We start from the raw sequence: 15179 nt of genomic DNA, 5'->3' as shown, positions 1-15179 counted from the left end.
TCTTCCACGTCACTCACTTATAACGGAATCCCCCAATTGCCCCACCGGAGAAACAAAATTAAAACATTATGCTCATTTTGATACAAATTGAAAGTTAGTGCTCAAACTGAAAACAAGGCAAAGTTCGGTACTCACCCAAAAAAATTACCCGAGCATTGTTGTATACTATGTTACAACATTGGATTCGTCTATGGCACTATGGTGTATGAGACTAAGGCATGCGGATCATGGTAGCAGCACTGCGAAATGATGGTTTATCTTTAGTGGAGGCGAGGATCTAGTGTTTGGGAAAAGGGTAGAAATCATGGTTCATGAGGAGGGAATAAAAAGGAAAGAGAGGAAGGAAATGGGGAGTTCATGGGAGCTAGGAGCCGCCATTTGCTAGTGTCTTATACAAGCTCGATAAAGATGGTGGAGAGTTGTTGGGATTCGTTAGAAGCAGTTGTCTTACTACTAATTCTAGTGGTGCTTCTATTTTATTTTTAATATTATTATTCTTGCTGGTTCTAATAGCTTATTTATTATATCTCTACTTTTTAAATATCCTCAATTAGTGTTTTAAGTACCACCAATATGTTGACGACCCCAAAGTCTTGTGAGAAATGTTGAAGACTGTAATTTAAAAGTAGACCGACCGAAGATCCAGGAGAGGTGTCCAAACATAAGTATTTCTTAACTATTTTAGAGTTGAGTGGCATTTCCTGTTGATGAAAACATTTGAGAATACTCATTGACAAATTATGTGGTTATTCATATCTATGCAATATGCATTGGGTTCCTTGTTCGAAAACTGGAAACTTGATACATTCATCGTTTATCTCTTGCTGAGTTCTTTTACTATGCGTAGTTATTACAATAGTTGGAGCCAGGAATCGCTTTGGAAAGTGTGATAATGGCACTAAGTTCGTGGGGTTATTGTGGTTTCTTAGTGATGTTGTTGTTGATCTAGGTGGGTATTTGTTGGTATTCATGTGTGCAATTGGGAACCCTAAATTAAAGACCAAGAGCCTTACGAGGGGCGATGAGACTGTAAGTTGAGAATGATACATATTCACTTCATTCTCAGGATTGATATTTTGTATAGCTATCATTATGAGTAATATTAATTAGTTTTTTTTTATTATTTTTCATTCAGCTAAAGAACTCTACATGTGCCTTGCGAGGGGCGATGACACTTTATAACTATTTTCTAGTGCTAATACAATTTACTCTATGGTATCTATTCAAGTAATGTACGAATGGTTATTACATGTTATATATACCTAATATTTTAGTCCCTACTTAGCAAATGTGTGTGTGTTTATACATATATATGTTATGATGTCTTATGGTATTTCTATATAGCAACCTAGTGCAATATTTAATGCCAAGGGGTATACCTTGAATTTTGTGTAATGTTGCTATTTATATGATATTGTATAGGAGTTATATGGTGACAGTATTCTATTCAGGTAAAATTTTAGAATATGTGGTCCTAGTGCTACTACATATAAGATATTTTGCCACTATTGTGCATCTGTGGTCATATTCTAGCACTATTGAGCATGTATGGTTATATTTTAATGCTATTATGTATCCGTGGTTATATTATAGCACTATTGTGTATCTATGGTTAAATTGTGATGCTATTGTGCATATGTGGTTATATGTTGGCACTATTATATGTATGTAGTTGTGCCGCTACAGAACATCTGATACCTTAACATTATTGTACATATGTGCTTTTGTTGCTCATGTACATCTGACATTCTAATCCGAGTACATGGAGAATTCTACCAGAAATCTATGTCGGATTGACTATTATATCCGAGAAACTAGGATTATGGTATGGGGAAAGACTGTATTTGTTCCTAAATGTCTTATCGTGATTTGTATAATCCCTTCAAAATTCAACTGATGGTGTAATAGGCACATATAGGGTAACAATAACCATTGCAGCAAAACCGTGGAGGAGCCCCTGTACAATTAGCTCATTATGTCTTATAGATGTGAATATATTATAGCTAGAGTTGCAAACTGGGCCGTCTGCCCGCGCTGGCACTTTAACGCAGAGCGATTCGATGCCGAGCGGTGGCACGGCCCATATCTCGGGCGTGCCGAGCCACGGGTTGGTGGCCGCGGGCGGCACGGCCAGCGCCCGGGTTGGGTGGCCCAAGCACGCGGGCCCGACCCAGACATCCGCCCCAAAGCCGTTGCGGGCCGGCCCGGCACGACCCACCATTTTTTTTTATTATTTGTTTCTCCAACTATTTAAATACAAGAACATGACATTTATAGCCCCTCTAACAACTATAAAACGGCTAGTTTTTAAGGCTATTTTAGACTTTGAAATATAATTACTTTTTTTACCCTTTTTAACAACAATAAACGGCTAGTTTACAAGGGTATTTTGGGAATTAAAAAAATTTAAAAAACCTATAAATACCCTCAAACACTTACATATTTCTCCACACCAAATTACTCATCCTTGTTCTAATCTCTCAAGCATTGAAGACTCCAAGCTCTCTTAGTTCTCAATCTCTTCAAGTTCAAGATTTGAAGTTTGTCAAACCCGGTTCAAGTGTTTCATCAGTCCGGCAATTCCCCCGCCTTTTCATCAATTCATCAATTCGGACTTTTCAAGAAAACCACGAATTAAATTTGCATCATCAAGGTTGATGTAACCCTAAACCTTTTTTTATTTTTTATAATGGCCGGCTCTCCCAATTTTTCTTTCGATACACCATTTTTTTTTAATAAAAACAACTCCGAAAATTTTGATGATTCACAACCTGAGCATGAGCCTATTCTCTGAATCCCCTAATATGGGAGCATCCGGTAGCAAGCCTCCAACAAGCACAAGAAAAAAGAACTTGGTGTATGGCAATTTTATAATATTGTTGAAATTCAAACAAAGGGACTCGTCTTTGTTTGTAAAAAAATGCAGAAAAAAAGATTTTTTTCTTGTCAAACTTCGGGTGGAACGGGTCATTTGGAAAGGCATGCCGACAAACATAATACTAGTCAAAATGATCCTTCCCAAACACAAATTAGTTTTACAAATTCAAGTATTGGAACTTTTGTTTTTTCCAATGAAAATGCAATAAAATGGGTTGCAAAATTTATTGTTCAAAATGAACAACCTTTTTATCTTGTTGAAAATCTCACGTTTATAAAAATGCAAGTTAAGGGTTTTAATCCGAATTTTAAATCCGTTTCAAGGACTACTATGACATTGCAAAAACGTATTTTGAATTTTATTGAGTTAGAATACCAACATACCGCATGTAATATTGCCGGTTACATCATGCGTACTATTAATGAGTACAAAATTGAGAAATTTGTATTTTCAATCACTCTTGACAATGCTTCAGCAAATAATTGTGCCGTTGATATGTTACAATTGCATTTAGAGCCTATGTTTTCCGGAAATTTTTTTCATGTTCGTTGTATATGCCATATATTAAATTTATGTGTTAGAGATGGTCTAAAAATTATTGATCCTCATATTCGTAAAGTTAGAGGAGCTATTTTATATGCAACAAAAGCTTCTTCACGAAGGCATGAATTCAAAAGTTTGTGTAGGCAAATGGGGAAAAAATATAAAAAATTTATTTCCGATGTTCCTCATAGGTGGAATTCAACTTATAATATGTTGAATTGTGCTTATGATTACAAAGATATTCTTACAATGTATTACCGTGAGTTTTTTCCAGACCTTGGAATTACTAATTATGATTGGGAAGTTTGCTATATGATAAAGGAGTTTTTGGAAATTTTTAATTCCGCAACTAATTTTTTTTCCGGTATTTATTATCCTACTACTTTTATGACTATTTCACATTTATATTATATTAGTGAAATTTTTGCAAAATATAGATGTGATCCTAATTTTGCTCCCATTGTTGCTCCTATGGAATTAAAATTTTAAAAATATTTTGCAAAAATCAACCCTCTTCCCGTTTTATCTATGTTTCTTGATCCCCGTTTTAAAATTGATGGTACTTATTGTATGCTTGATTCTTATGATGAAAACATGGGACTTGATCATTCAATTTTCAAAGATGAATATCGTTCTTTGCTTCATGATATGTATAATGAATATAACCATACATATGGAAATCGACGAGCTTCTACTTTTGCCGGAGATTTTGAAAATTCTTCTTCACTTTCCAAGACTAAATCTCCGGCCGATCTTGTAAATATGATTAGAAGAAAAAATAATTGTGCTTCTTCTTCTTCTTCTTCTTCTTCTTCTTCTAGTACTAGTTCTTTGCATGAATTAAATCTTTTTTTAAATAATAATTTTAATGATTTTCTTACTACCGAAAAAATTAATAACTTTAATATTTTCTCATGGTGAAAAAAACAAGAACATAACTATCCCGTGCTAGCCGCCATGGCATGTAATCTATTAACTCCACTGATGTCTACAGTAGCGTCGGAGTCTTGTTTTAGTGCAAGAAAAAGGGTACTCGATGATAAGAGGAGCCGCATGAACCAAGAAACAGTGCAAATGTGCATATGTCTGAAGGATTGGTTAGAAGCAGAAGATAGGTTACAAGAACAACAAATACATGAGAAGGTAGTGATACCGGAGAGGGCCTTACACCATCTGAGAGTTCAACTTCAACCCGTGTTGATGAAGAAATAGATTAATCAAATGAAGTTTGAAGTTTGTAATTTTCTAAATTGTTTTCGAAGTTTGTAATTTTTTCTAAATTGTTTTGAAGTTTGAAATTTTCTAAGTTGTTTTCATAGTTTCTAAATAAATGGCAATTTTTTTCCTATATCTATTTGTAATTTATTTTTAATTTATCTCTATTTTTTTCTATGTAATTTTTCTATTCATGTAAATTTAAATTTTGTGCATATTTTTTAATTATTTTTTTATAGTCTTTATGTGTTGTATATTTTTTTACAATCAAGAAACTTATATTTTATGATATTTAGATTTTTGTTAAAAATTCCTTAATTTTTTTAGTATTTTTTTAAGTATTTTTTTACAATTTTTTTACAATATTTTTTTAAAAGAATTTACAAATTTTATATTTTAAATTAATTATAAATAATAAAAACGGGTCAGCCGGCCCAAGACGTGCTAACCCAGTGGCTCGGGCCGACCCCTGTATGCGGTGGTGCGTCTGCCAAGACGATTGCAATCCGGGCCGGGCCGAGCACGCATGATGCTTCGGGCGACACGTGCCCGGGCCGGCCCATCTTGCACCTCTAATTATAGCAATGTATTGTAGAACCGAGCGAGGACACATTTTGTATTCAATGTGAATTCTGTCATATGCTAATTTCTATTTATATTGCTATCTATTTCAATATATAAGCCTTGCATACACTACAAGGTCCATCTCTATACATATGCGGCTAATCTGTCTACATCGATCATCGACTAGGTTCGAGACATGACAGCTCCTAAACCACATCTTAAGCTAAAGTATCCATGAATCATCTACATAAGCATCAACAATGCTTCTAGTGAAAACAAAGCCATCAAAGGACTCGACTTCATCAATGAAAGAGAAGTCACCATCCATGAGATGGTAGATATCCCACTGCTTCTTGTTCTTTGGGTCTTTAAGGTAGGGTCGGCCTTAGGCATAAGCAAATAAGGCCTGCCTAGGGCCCAAGATTTCCTAGGGCTGCCACAATTTATGATTTTTTTAAATTATATTTAAAAATTATATTATTATTATTACTTATATTTTATCCACATAATCATATTCCTAAAATCTTAATTATTTTTTTTAAATATAAAACTTATCTTGTTTAATTGATATATGATAATATTAAATTACATTAATTTTATCTAATTATCAAGTGTGTGGACCATTTTCACTTAGACCAACCTTGCTTCAAGGAGGTTCTTTAGTATCTGCTCATTGTCTCTTTAAAGTGAAGTGAATGGAGAAAATAGCCATGGGCAGTGAGTATAATTATTATGTTTTATAGCATTTCAATTTACACCTAAATTTAGGGATGTAAATGGGGCGGAGAATCCCGTTCCCTCAGGGGACCCATGCCCGCGGGGTGGGGATTCCCGAAATACCCCCCTCCCGGGCGGGGAGCGGGGAAAAATCCTCCCCGCCTCGGGCGAGTGGGGCAGGGGAGGGCATTCCCTCGCTCATGGGGATCCCTCACGGGGTTCCCCGATTTTTTTAATAATAATAATAATAATAATAATATATATATATATAACTTATATGATTATTTATCTATTTTTTTAAAAATTCAATATGAATATAAGATTATAAGAACCAAATATTTGGATTTTAAAAAATATATTTTTGGTATTTATTAATAACGTTTTAGACTTTTAGTAATACTAGTGTTACTCCTGTGTGATGTACGAATATAATTATATAAAAAAATTTAAAAAAAATTAATAATTTTTTTTTATATTCTATAAAAATTAAGATAAAATTAAGATTAGATAAAATAAGCTATTTATCAACTTTAAAGATATAATATTTTTAAAAAATTAATTTTATTATATATTATGAGATAAAATAATAAAAATTAGTTTAAAATAATATAATTTAGTGTTATGTTATAAATATTTTAATATTATTAAAATAATATTGGTAAAATTTTTATGAGAAATTGACAAGTGTGAAATAGGTCTTCTACTTTAATATATATATTGATACATTGTATTATTAGAATTTTATGTAATAAAAAAAATTGGTGGGGGTGGGAATTCCCCGACCCTGTGGGGATCCCCGCGGGGAAGTGAGTGGGGAGAATTTTTCCCCTGCGCGAAATTTGGAGGCGGGGAATCCCCACCCCGTGGGAAATGGGGATGGGGACGGGGATCCCATTGCCCGCCCCGTCCCGCCCCATTTACATCCCTACCTAAATTGGTTGCAAGTTGAAATGTTGTAATGCCAACCCAAGATGTAAAAGTTTCTACATGTAAAACATGATTTCACATCAAACCAAATACTAAGAAGTAACTTTTACATGTAAGGTTTTTTTGCATTACAACTATTCAATGTTAACCAAAAAATTCTAATGAGCAAGTTCTTTTAAAAATGGAGACTATATATAATTTTTATTTTAAAAAATATACATTATCATCAAATATAGAAACAAATGATCTTTATATTTTATCTATACCTTGTGTTCATTCGTGAGCATACAAATGGGTCGAAATGATAACAAGTATTCCATCTTACAAATAAAGCATATCTTACCTAGGCATAATTTAGAAATGATATCTTTATTCTTCTGTTTTCGAGAGCTACAGTATTACTTATTTTGATTTCAAAAGATTGAATTGGGCAACAATATGTCTAATGTATCTATTGCCTTTCTAAAAAAAATGTATCTATTGCAATATGAGTAGAGGCTCTTTTCTCTTAAAACAAAAATAAATAAATAAATAAACTTCCACACCCACCATTTGGAGTCATAGATTGTACTTTTTCTGGTTAGTTTGTAAGGATTAGACACCTATATTATAGGATTGTACAAGTTACTTATGTGTAATGTGCTAAAGCCAAAACAAGCTAATCTCAAGAGAAATAAATAAGCTTCAAATATTTTGAGGAAATCCAAAGAAAGTTTTCATATGTTTATTACAAAATATTTTTTTTATCTAGATACGACAAATGCTAGATAACTGCCAAAAAAACAAGCAAGTCGAAACATATTGTGTTCCCCACTACTCCTTCATAGCTCCAAAATATCTAAACTCATTGTAGTTTTGTTTGAAATGCTCGAAACACTCCATTGGTTGGTTTTTCTTAAATAGATCTTGCAGGGTAGCACAAACATACCTTATCGCTGACAAAAAACAATTTCAAAGGCATCAATCATATAGAAATTATTATTAAAAAAAATTTATTGTAATCACAATAATTTTATAATACGCCAAATCCTAGATAACTACCAAAAATCAAGTTGGAAAACATAGTATGCACCTTACTATACATCCCTAAATCCAAATACCTAAACCCCCATCGATTGGTTATTCCAAAATGAGTCTTAAAAGGTAGAGTAATGCTATCGAACGAATGGATTGTCCTAATTCATAACACGACAGATGTGCCAACATGTGTCATCTGACACTATTTCTCCTAGTCAGCAGGTCAGGGATTTAAAAAAGTAAAGGTGAACAAAGACACTCTTTTCTACCTTCTCCTTTTTCCCTTCTCCCTTCTCTCTCATGCCATTACCGAACCCCATAGCCCATCGCTGACGCCCGGCTCGACAAATACCCTCGCCAGCAGCTTATCCCTTTATCCTCACGCCACCACCAAACCCCGTTTCCCACCGCTGCTGAACCCTATTTCCCACCGTTGACGCCGGCAATTACCCTCGCCTGCCGCCGGATAGCCAACCCAATCCACGCTCCATCCCGTCTTTGTATTTATTTGCAAACATGGTCACCGCCAAGCAAACAAACCAATTGTATTTATTTACCCTTCGATGAACTGGAACCCTAAGATCTGGTTGATGTCTCTATTTCTTTGAGCTTAGGAGTGATTGATGTCCCTATGATCTCGTCTTTTGAGCTTGGGAAACATGATTATGATTGGTAATGGAATTCGATTCAATTGGATCTCGTGTTTTATTTGGGATTCTTTTTCCACCTTGTTGAATTTGTATATTCAGAGTTAAAGTGTGATTTTCCATGTATTGAGTTTTTTATTTACTTGTGAATGAAATAATTTTTTACATAAAACACGAGATTTTAAATGTTTTTTTTTTCACAAAAGCTGAAGGCTGAGCATTGCCTCCGAACATTAATCCTGAAGGCCTTTCCACAAAAGCTGAAGGTTGAGCAGTATTTAGTTGATTCTTGAATTCCATACACTTTCAAATACATTGATTTTGTAGAGTGATTATTAACTCTACCATAATGAATTTAGCTACATTAATTTTGCCAAAGAAGCAAGAGTAACAAATGGTGCCGGAGGAGGAGGTGGATGTGCCCAAGAAATTGCAGCTAATGGAGGCGCCTAGGAGAAAGGAGAAGGAAGAAGCTGCCGGCGAGGTATATTGATTTTGTAAATTATTTTTTACATTATGATGTCAATTAATCAATCCTTACAATGGAGAAATCATCGTACAACTTTATGCAAATATCTCAACCAAAACACAATTAATTATGGTCACTACAATACAATAATAGCTTATTTCTGCTCCCCAGGAAACCTGACGGAGTTTGAAAAAAAAAAAGAAGCACAACACAGTACAACATGGTCTTTCACTTTGAGATTATGCATCCTGGGAGCTGGTATCCACCAAAAACAAACAAATGATTACAAGGATACATGTGAAAGAGTGACAAAACATCATGAACACGAATACTTCACATGCACAATTCTACAACTTATCAATCTAAAGTTCTAAAACATTCTGGAAAATTAGAAGGATCAAATACAAATGAGGATCCAAAACTAAATTAATTTGGAGAACATCAGCATAGAGGTCCAATTAAATTCAATAAGAACAAAATTATAGGCAATACTGAATGTCAAGATCATCATTTGCACATTTAATAAAATAAATAGAGAGCGAGAGAGAGAGAGAGGCCGCCATTGGCATTCTTGGTTCCAAGCTCGAGGTCAAGAGATGGGAATGACAACGGCGGAGGAGTAGTCGTGGAGTGGGAGAGGAACAATGAGAGAGGAGGTCACTAAAGGACACTCTAGCACGGCGTCGCAGTGAAAGCGGAGATGATGAGGACCGTAGCTCTTGGTTCCCGTCAGCGAGAGCTTTGGGGGCAGCGACAGAGGGTGGTGGTGGGTGGCAAGGTTTAGTCAGCGGGGGCCAAGCAAAAACGACGAGAAGAGGAGGAATTAGGGCTTCATATTTTTGTTTTTTTTTAATCCCTGACCTGCTGATTAGGAGAGATAGTGTCAGATGACACACGTTGCCACATCAGTCGTGTTATGAATTCGGACAACTCATTCGTTCAATATAGCATTACTTAAAAGGTATTATATACATATCATGTTACCGATAAAAAAAGAAAAGAAAAGTCAAAGCGATAAAAAATGCTAATTCATATAGAAATTATTATTAAAAAAAATATATTATAATTATAAAAAGTTATCCTACAAATATTTGATATATGATATACCGTATATTAGATAGTTACTAAAAAAGCAAGTCTGAAAAACATATTATTTCCATGCGACATATTTTTAACTCAAAATACCCAAATTCGTTATAGTTTTGTTTCAAATACTTCAACCATCCCATCAAGTAGTTATTTAGAAATAGGTCTTAAAACATATCACGAACATACCATCTAACAATAAAAGAAGGTCAATGGAATAATTTTTTTTTTTAATAATTTATATTAAAAAATATTTTAAAAAAATCTATTCTAATTACAAAGATCTTATTCCACTAATATAAAACATAATAATATTGATTCATAATCTTTTGCCCACACTAGTTTCCTTAAACAACTAATTAGATTTTTATTTGTACATTTATATTCACAGTTTGTTTCTTATATTTACCTGCCAAGGCATAATAAATATATCTATTACTATAATTTTAATATCGGACATATTCTATTATAACATTTTTATCATTTCTCATATATAAATTTTTTTTAATAAATAAATAAGAAGCACTCTTATTCAAAAGAAGTCAACGATAAACATAAATTTAGAGTTAATAATATACTTGTATTTTTTTTTAAAAGCAACAAGGCCTGTATACATGAGGGAGTGCTTACATGTTGGAAATTAATCATCTAACCCATACACAGTCAACGAGAGAGGGAAGATTGGATTACTAGGACAGCATCCACAATCGGTGACCTATTACCATTATTGTTTCTAACGAGTCATGAATTCAAAATCTTTTTGAATATTTTATTCTTATTTTTTGTAAGGGAAAATTACTGTTCACCCCTCGTAATTTTCAAAACTTCCCAAAAACCCCCTCCAACTTTTGCACACCCCGGACAGCCCTCCGTTATATTTTACATTCCTTTTAACCCCTCACGGTAAGTTGAAGTGGGTCCACGATATGAAATTTCTTTTTGCCCTGCAAAAGGTGGGAAAAAAATGGCGCCAATCATAACTTTCTTTATCGATAGTTTTTTTCAATGCCTCACCTTGCTTTTTTTCTCAAACAAAGTTTAGAAGGCTCATATCTTGTTCTTCTTGTTCTTGTTCTTCTTCTTCTTCTTCTTCTTTTTCTTCTTCTCATTTGGTGTATTCAATTTTAGCTCTTCCGATTAAATTATGGAGAGTTTTTGTGCTATTGCTAGATACAACGGGGAGGGACGAGTGCTAATGTTTGTGTTCTACGTTGTACAGGTCCAAGTTGATGCGCATATTATGCAACGGCCGTGAGCATTCGAAGGTAGAGATACTTGTTGAGGAACGGACGAAATCGCAGACGAGAAGGCAACCTGGGCGTCCTAGACGAAAGAGGATCGAGTCGTAAACGTCCGGGGTCCGCGAGGTGCGTTGTAGCCATTGCCACGCCTCTAGTCACAATCGTAGATCGTGCAATGAATATGTTGTCGAGTAGGCATTGTGTATTGTGTATATAGTTCTGTTTATTATGTAACTATGGAACTTAATGTTTAACTTTATATATTACCGTTTAACTATATTAGTCTCTGTTTAACTTTTTATGTTTCCGTTTAAACTACATTAGAATCCGTTTAACATATACACCGCGACTGTGGCAGCGGTTCCCCAAGCGTAATTAATACACACTCGGATCCCCAAGCGTTTCTCTGTTTAACTTTCTATGTTTCCGTTTAAACTACATTAGTATCTGTTTAACATATACACAATATCATCCAACAAGAACAGAACCTCAAAACGAAACAGAATGAATTTAATTGAATTTAGATACATGTACATTTACATTGACAAAATTTGTCATGTTCTTCGGAAAAAATGAATTGAATTTAAACTGGTTTACATTTGAAACTATTACACCTATACAATGACTATGACCCCGCTTGCGTACACTCCCCTCTGGTTCGTTTTACACAGTAAAACGGAGTTTAAACAATTACATTGATATTTACACAATGAACTATATACTTAAACAATGAAAGTGTATGTTAAACAATGAATCTGGATTATTAAAGAAAGAATCGTGTATACAAATATAGAAAGAATGACTAAGAACCCGCTTGCGAAGACTCCCTCCTGGGCCGTGATGCTACGTGCGCCTCCCTCCCTAAGTATGCGGGAAACATACCTTAATCGCAGATAAGGGACGTCGGTCTGCATGTACCCGTAGCTTCTCACCGGGCGAGTAATCGCTCGATAAACCGCATGACATAGACGCTGCGATCGACACTTCCTTTTTACGTCGTCGGGGCTTCAGTGTCGTGAACAAGCTGGGTACTATGGTCGCCGACTCGCCCAACTCCATGTCGATACTGAGGTCGAATAGGTTTCATCTGTCGAGATATACAAGTTCATATTGAATGCCGATTATTTCATCGAACACTATTACACAAACACAAATTATTAAAGCACTTTACCATTTCTAGCGCGTTTTTATCGTATTCTTCGCTTTGGCATGAAGAATAATGCTTGTATTCTTGTTTTTCATTGTCAGGGACTGACGACATAGGAAGTGGCCACTCATAATTATCGGGAGGATGATCGATGTCCACTTTCATGCAAGTTGCGCGCAGCATCTCCAATCATAGCCATCGTGGATTCATGTGCGTCGTCGCCCGCTTTCGACATGAACAAGGCCGATGGCGGTGTGATGGAGGCGCGCCTCTTATAACGATATGGCACTACGCTCATCGCCTTTTTGCAAGATACATACGAATGCGTCCATCACATCGCTGCGTGACCATCTCCTTCCCTCGAAAGCGTGTCGAATAGATTGGCCCGTGGTGCCGACGAGTCATTCTTCCACACGATGTCTGTCGGTTAAACGGAACAAAGACATGTAAACAATGTTGTAAGTATAAAATTAAACGTTAAAGTATAAACTTTAAATTCTATATTGAATGTTTAAACGATAACGGTAATATTTAAAAGGGTATCACTTATAAGTTAAATGTTATCTCAGAATTTTTAAACGTTAACGCTCCTACTTAAATGGTAACTAAAAACAGTTTAAACAATATCATAAAAAAACTTCAAACTTACTTGTCCATAGGGCGCTGAGGAAGATCCTTATCAACTCCCTCGCTCGTACTTATTGAGGCGCGATTAGCAACGTATTTTTCTTCGAATGAAGACTTTCCAAGTTCTTCTACTTTTATTGGCTTCCTTTAATGGGGGCACGACGGCAAGATCAACGGGAGACACTTCCCTTACATGCTTCTTGTTCTTGTGGGATTGTGTCGCCTTCGATGCGAGCACGGTCGACCGTTGGTTCCACACGTGAATTCCACAGCGGCAGAGATCAATCGCGAGACACAACGTTGTCCCGGTTGTTCTTCTTCATGGATTGTGTCCATCTTTGATGCCGCGATCGCTCGCGCCGGTTCCACCAGTATGCATGATGTCGTCAACAACGTAGTCGACGATCTTTTTCCACCGCGGCAAACTCGGCGCCATCTTCAATCTCCTCCACCGTGATGGGCATGTCATCAATGTTAACAACATCGACCGCCGATGAGTGCTTGCTATTATTTCATCGTCGGGACCGACGGGTGAGACGGAGGCATTATTGTTTTCCTCTTTTTGCAAGCTTCTTCGAACGAGGCCGTCTTCGAAGGGTCACCCCGATGATGTCCCTCGCTCGTCGAACTCCGACGGCGTATCCGTCCCCGGGTGCTTCATTTGTTTGAAGGGAAGGCGCGATCGATTAGTGACGTGACCGGCCTTCCAATGCCTCACCCGACGGCAAGTCGAGGGAACTTCGATCATCAAAAATCCGCAAGCTCGCGTGAGAGTTGCGGTGACATCCCTCGCCCTTTAGTGCCGGCGGGGAGCCGCCACGTCGAAAGTCGACACGGTCGGGGAAGCCACGGTCGGGCAGGGGTGGGGGAGGGCTTCTCCGCCTCGACGAATGCGTTTTGGCCTCGAGGCGGGAGAGCAGGGCGTCCCAGTAGCGCAGGAAGAGGTTGCCCTTTCATCTTGCCTTTGAGCAAGCGGTTCCGGAGCAATAGCATCCGACCGACGGTTGGCTCGAACAAATACTTCTTCATCAGCATTCGCGGAACCAGCTCAGGAAACTAGCATGTGTAAAGCAAACAATCTTAGCGAAATTATTTAGTTTAAACAATTAAAACTATATTTACACATGTAACTCGTATATTTAAACGTTATAACCTATTGTGTTAAACAGTAAACAAACAAATTAAACATTAAACTAAAAGTTTAAACGGTAGTTGAACAAAGTTAAACGGTAAGTTATAATGTTAAAGCGATAGATGTAATAAAGTTAAAGCGGTAAATGATATGGTTAAAGCGTTAACGTCTACGATTAAACAAAATATTTTTGAATTATTACCTCTTTTCCTTCGAGAGATGACAAACTGCGTCTCTATCATCAAAGCTGCTTCCGGTAAGTATTTTCACCGTAGCACGAGCATCCTTGGGATCTTCGAGAACGGACTTTCTTTCCGATTCGATCGGTACCATAAAACCGGATGTTAAGCAGCTGCATGGACCCTTTAACATACCCGGTGTTGGTCTCTTCGCCCGCATCTAGATTGCACTCGGGTGGCGGCGTGGTATGTCCTCCATGAAGCCACTTGTGCGTCAGCTGCGCCCATGCGTGGCGCCCCATTCCGAGTAGATCATCGACATAATCAACGATCCGATTAGGGAACCGAGCGGGAGGTATTTGGGAAGAGGATTGTACCTGGGAGAGTACACCATCGATGGTTTGGCAAAATTCTCCTCTTTCCCCTCCTGTCCAGCGAGTCGTCGAAGAGTGCTCCGATGGAGTCTCGTCTCTCGTACGTCTTCGATAAATACCTCTCTTGAAAGTCAGTGTTTTTCTTCTTCCCGAAACACGACGCTCCCCATCGCAACCACGAGCAAGAACGATTGCCACATCTTGGGCCCGAAAGTCGACATGCTTTCCCGATCACGAATTTATTGGTGCGGTTATCGTATCTCACGCAGCAGAGTCGAGAAGGGCCCGCTCTTGGTATCTGACTTCCAACTCGATGAAATGTCATGTGAGCGGTGTCCTCCGGATGATCTCGATAGTGGGGATCGTGTGAACTTTCAATTCGCACGGTGCCTCACTCTACGGTGTCGAAAGTAGCA

Source organism: Dioscorea cayenensis, chromosome 17 (genome assembly GCF_009730915.1).
Source record: "Dioscorea cayenensis subsp. rotundata cultivar TDr96_F1 chromosome 17, TDr96_F1_v2_PseudoChromosome.rev07_lg8_w22 25.fasta, whole genome shotgun sequence".
In the NCBI taxonomy this organism is placed as follows: domain Eukaryota; kingdom Viridiplantae; phylum Streptophyta; class Magnoliopsida; order Dioscoreales; family Dioscoreaceae; genus Dioscorea; species Dioscorea cayenensis.
Note: the sequence above shows the minus strand (reverse complement) of the source record.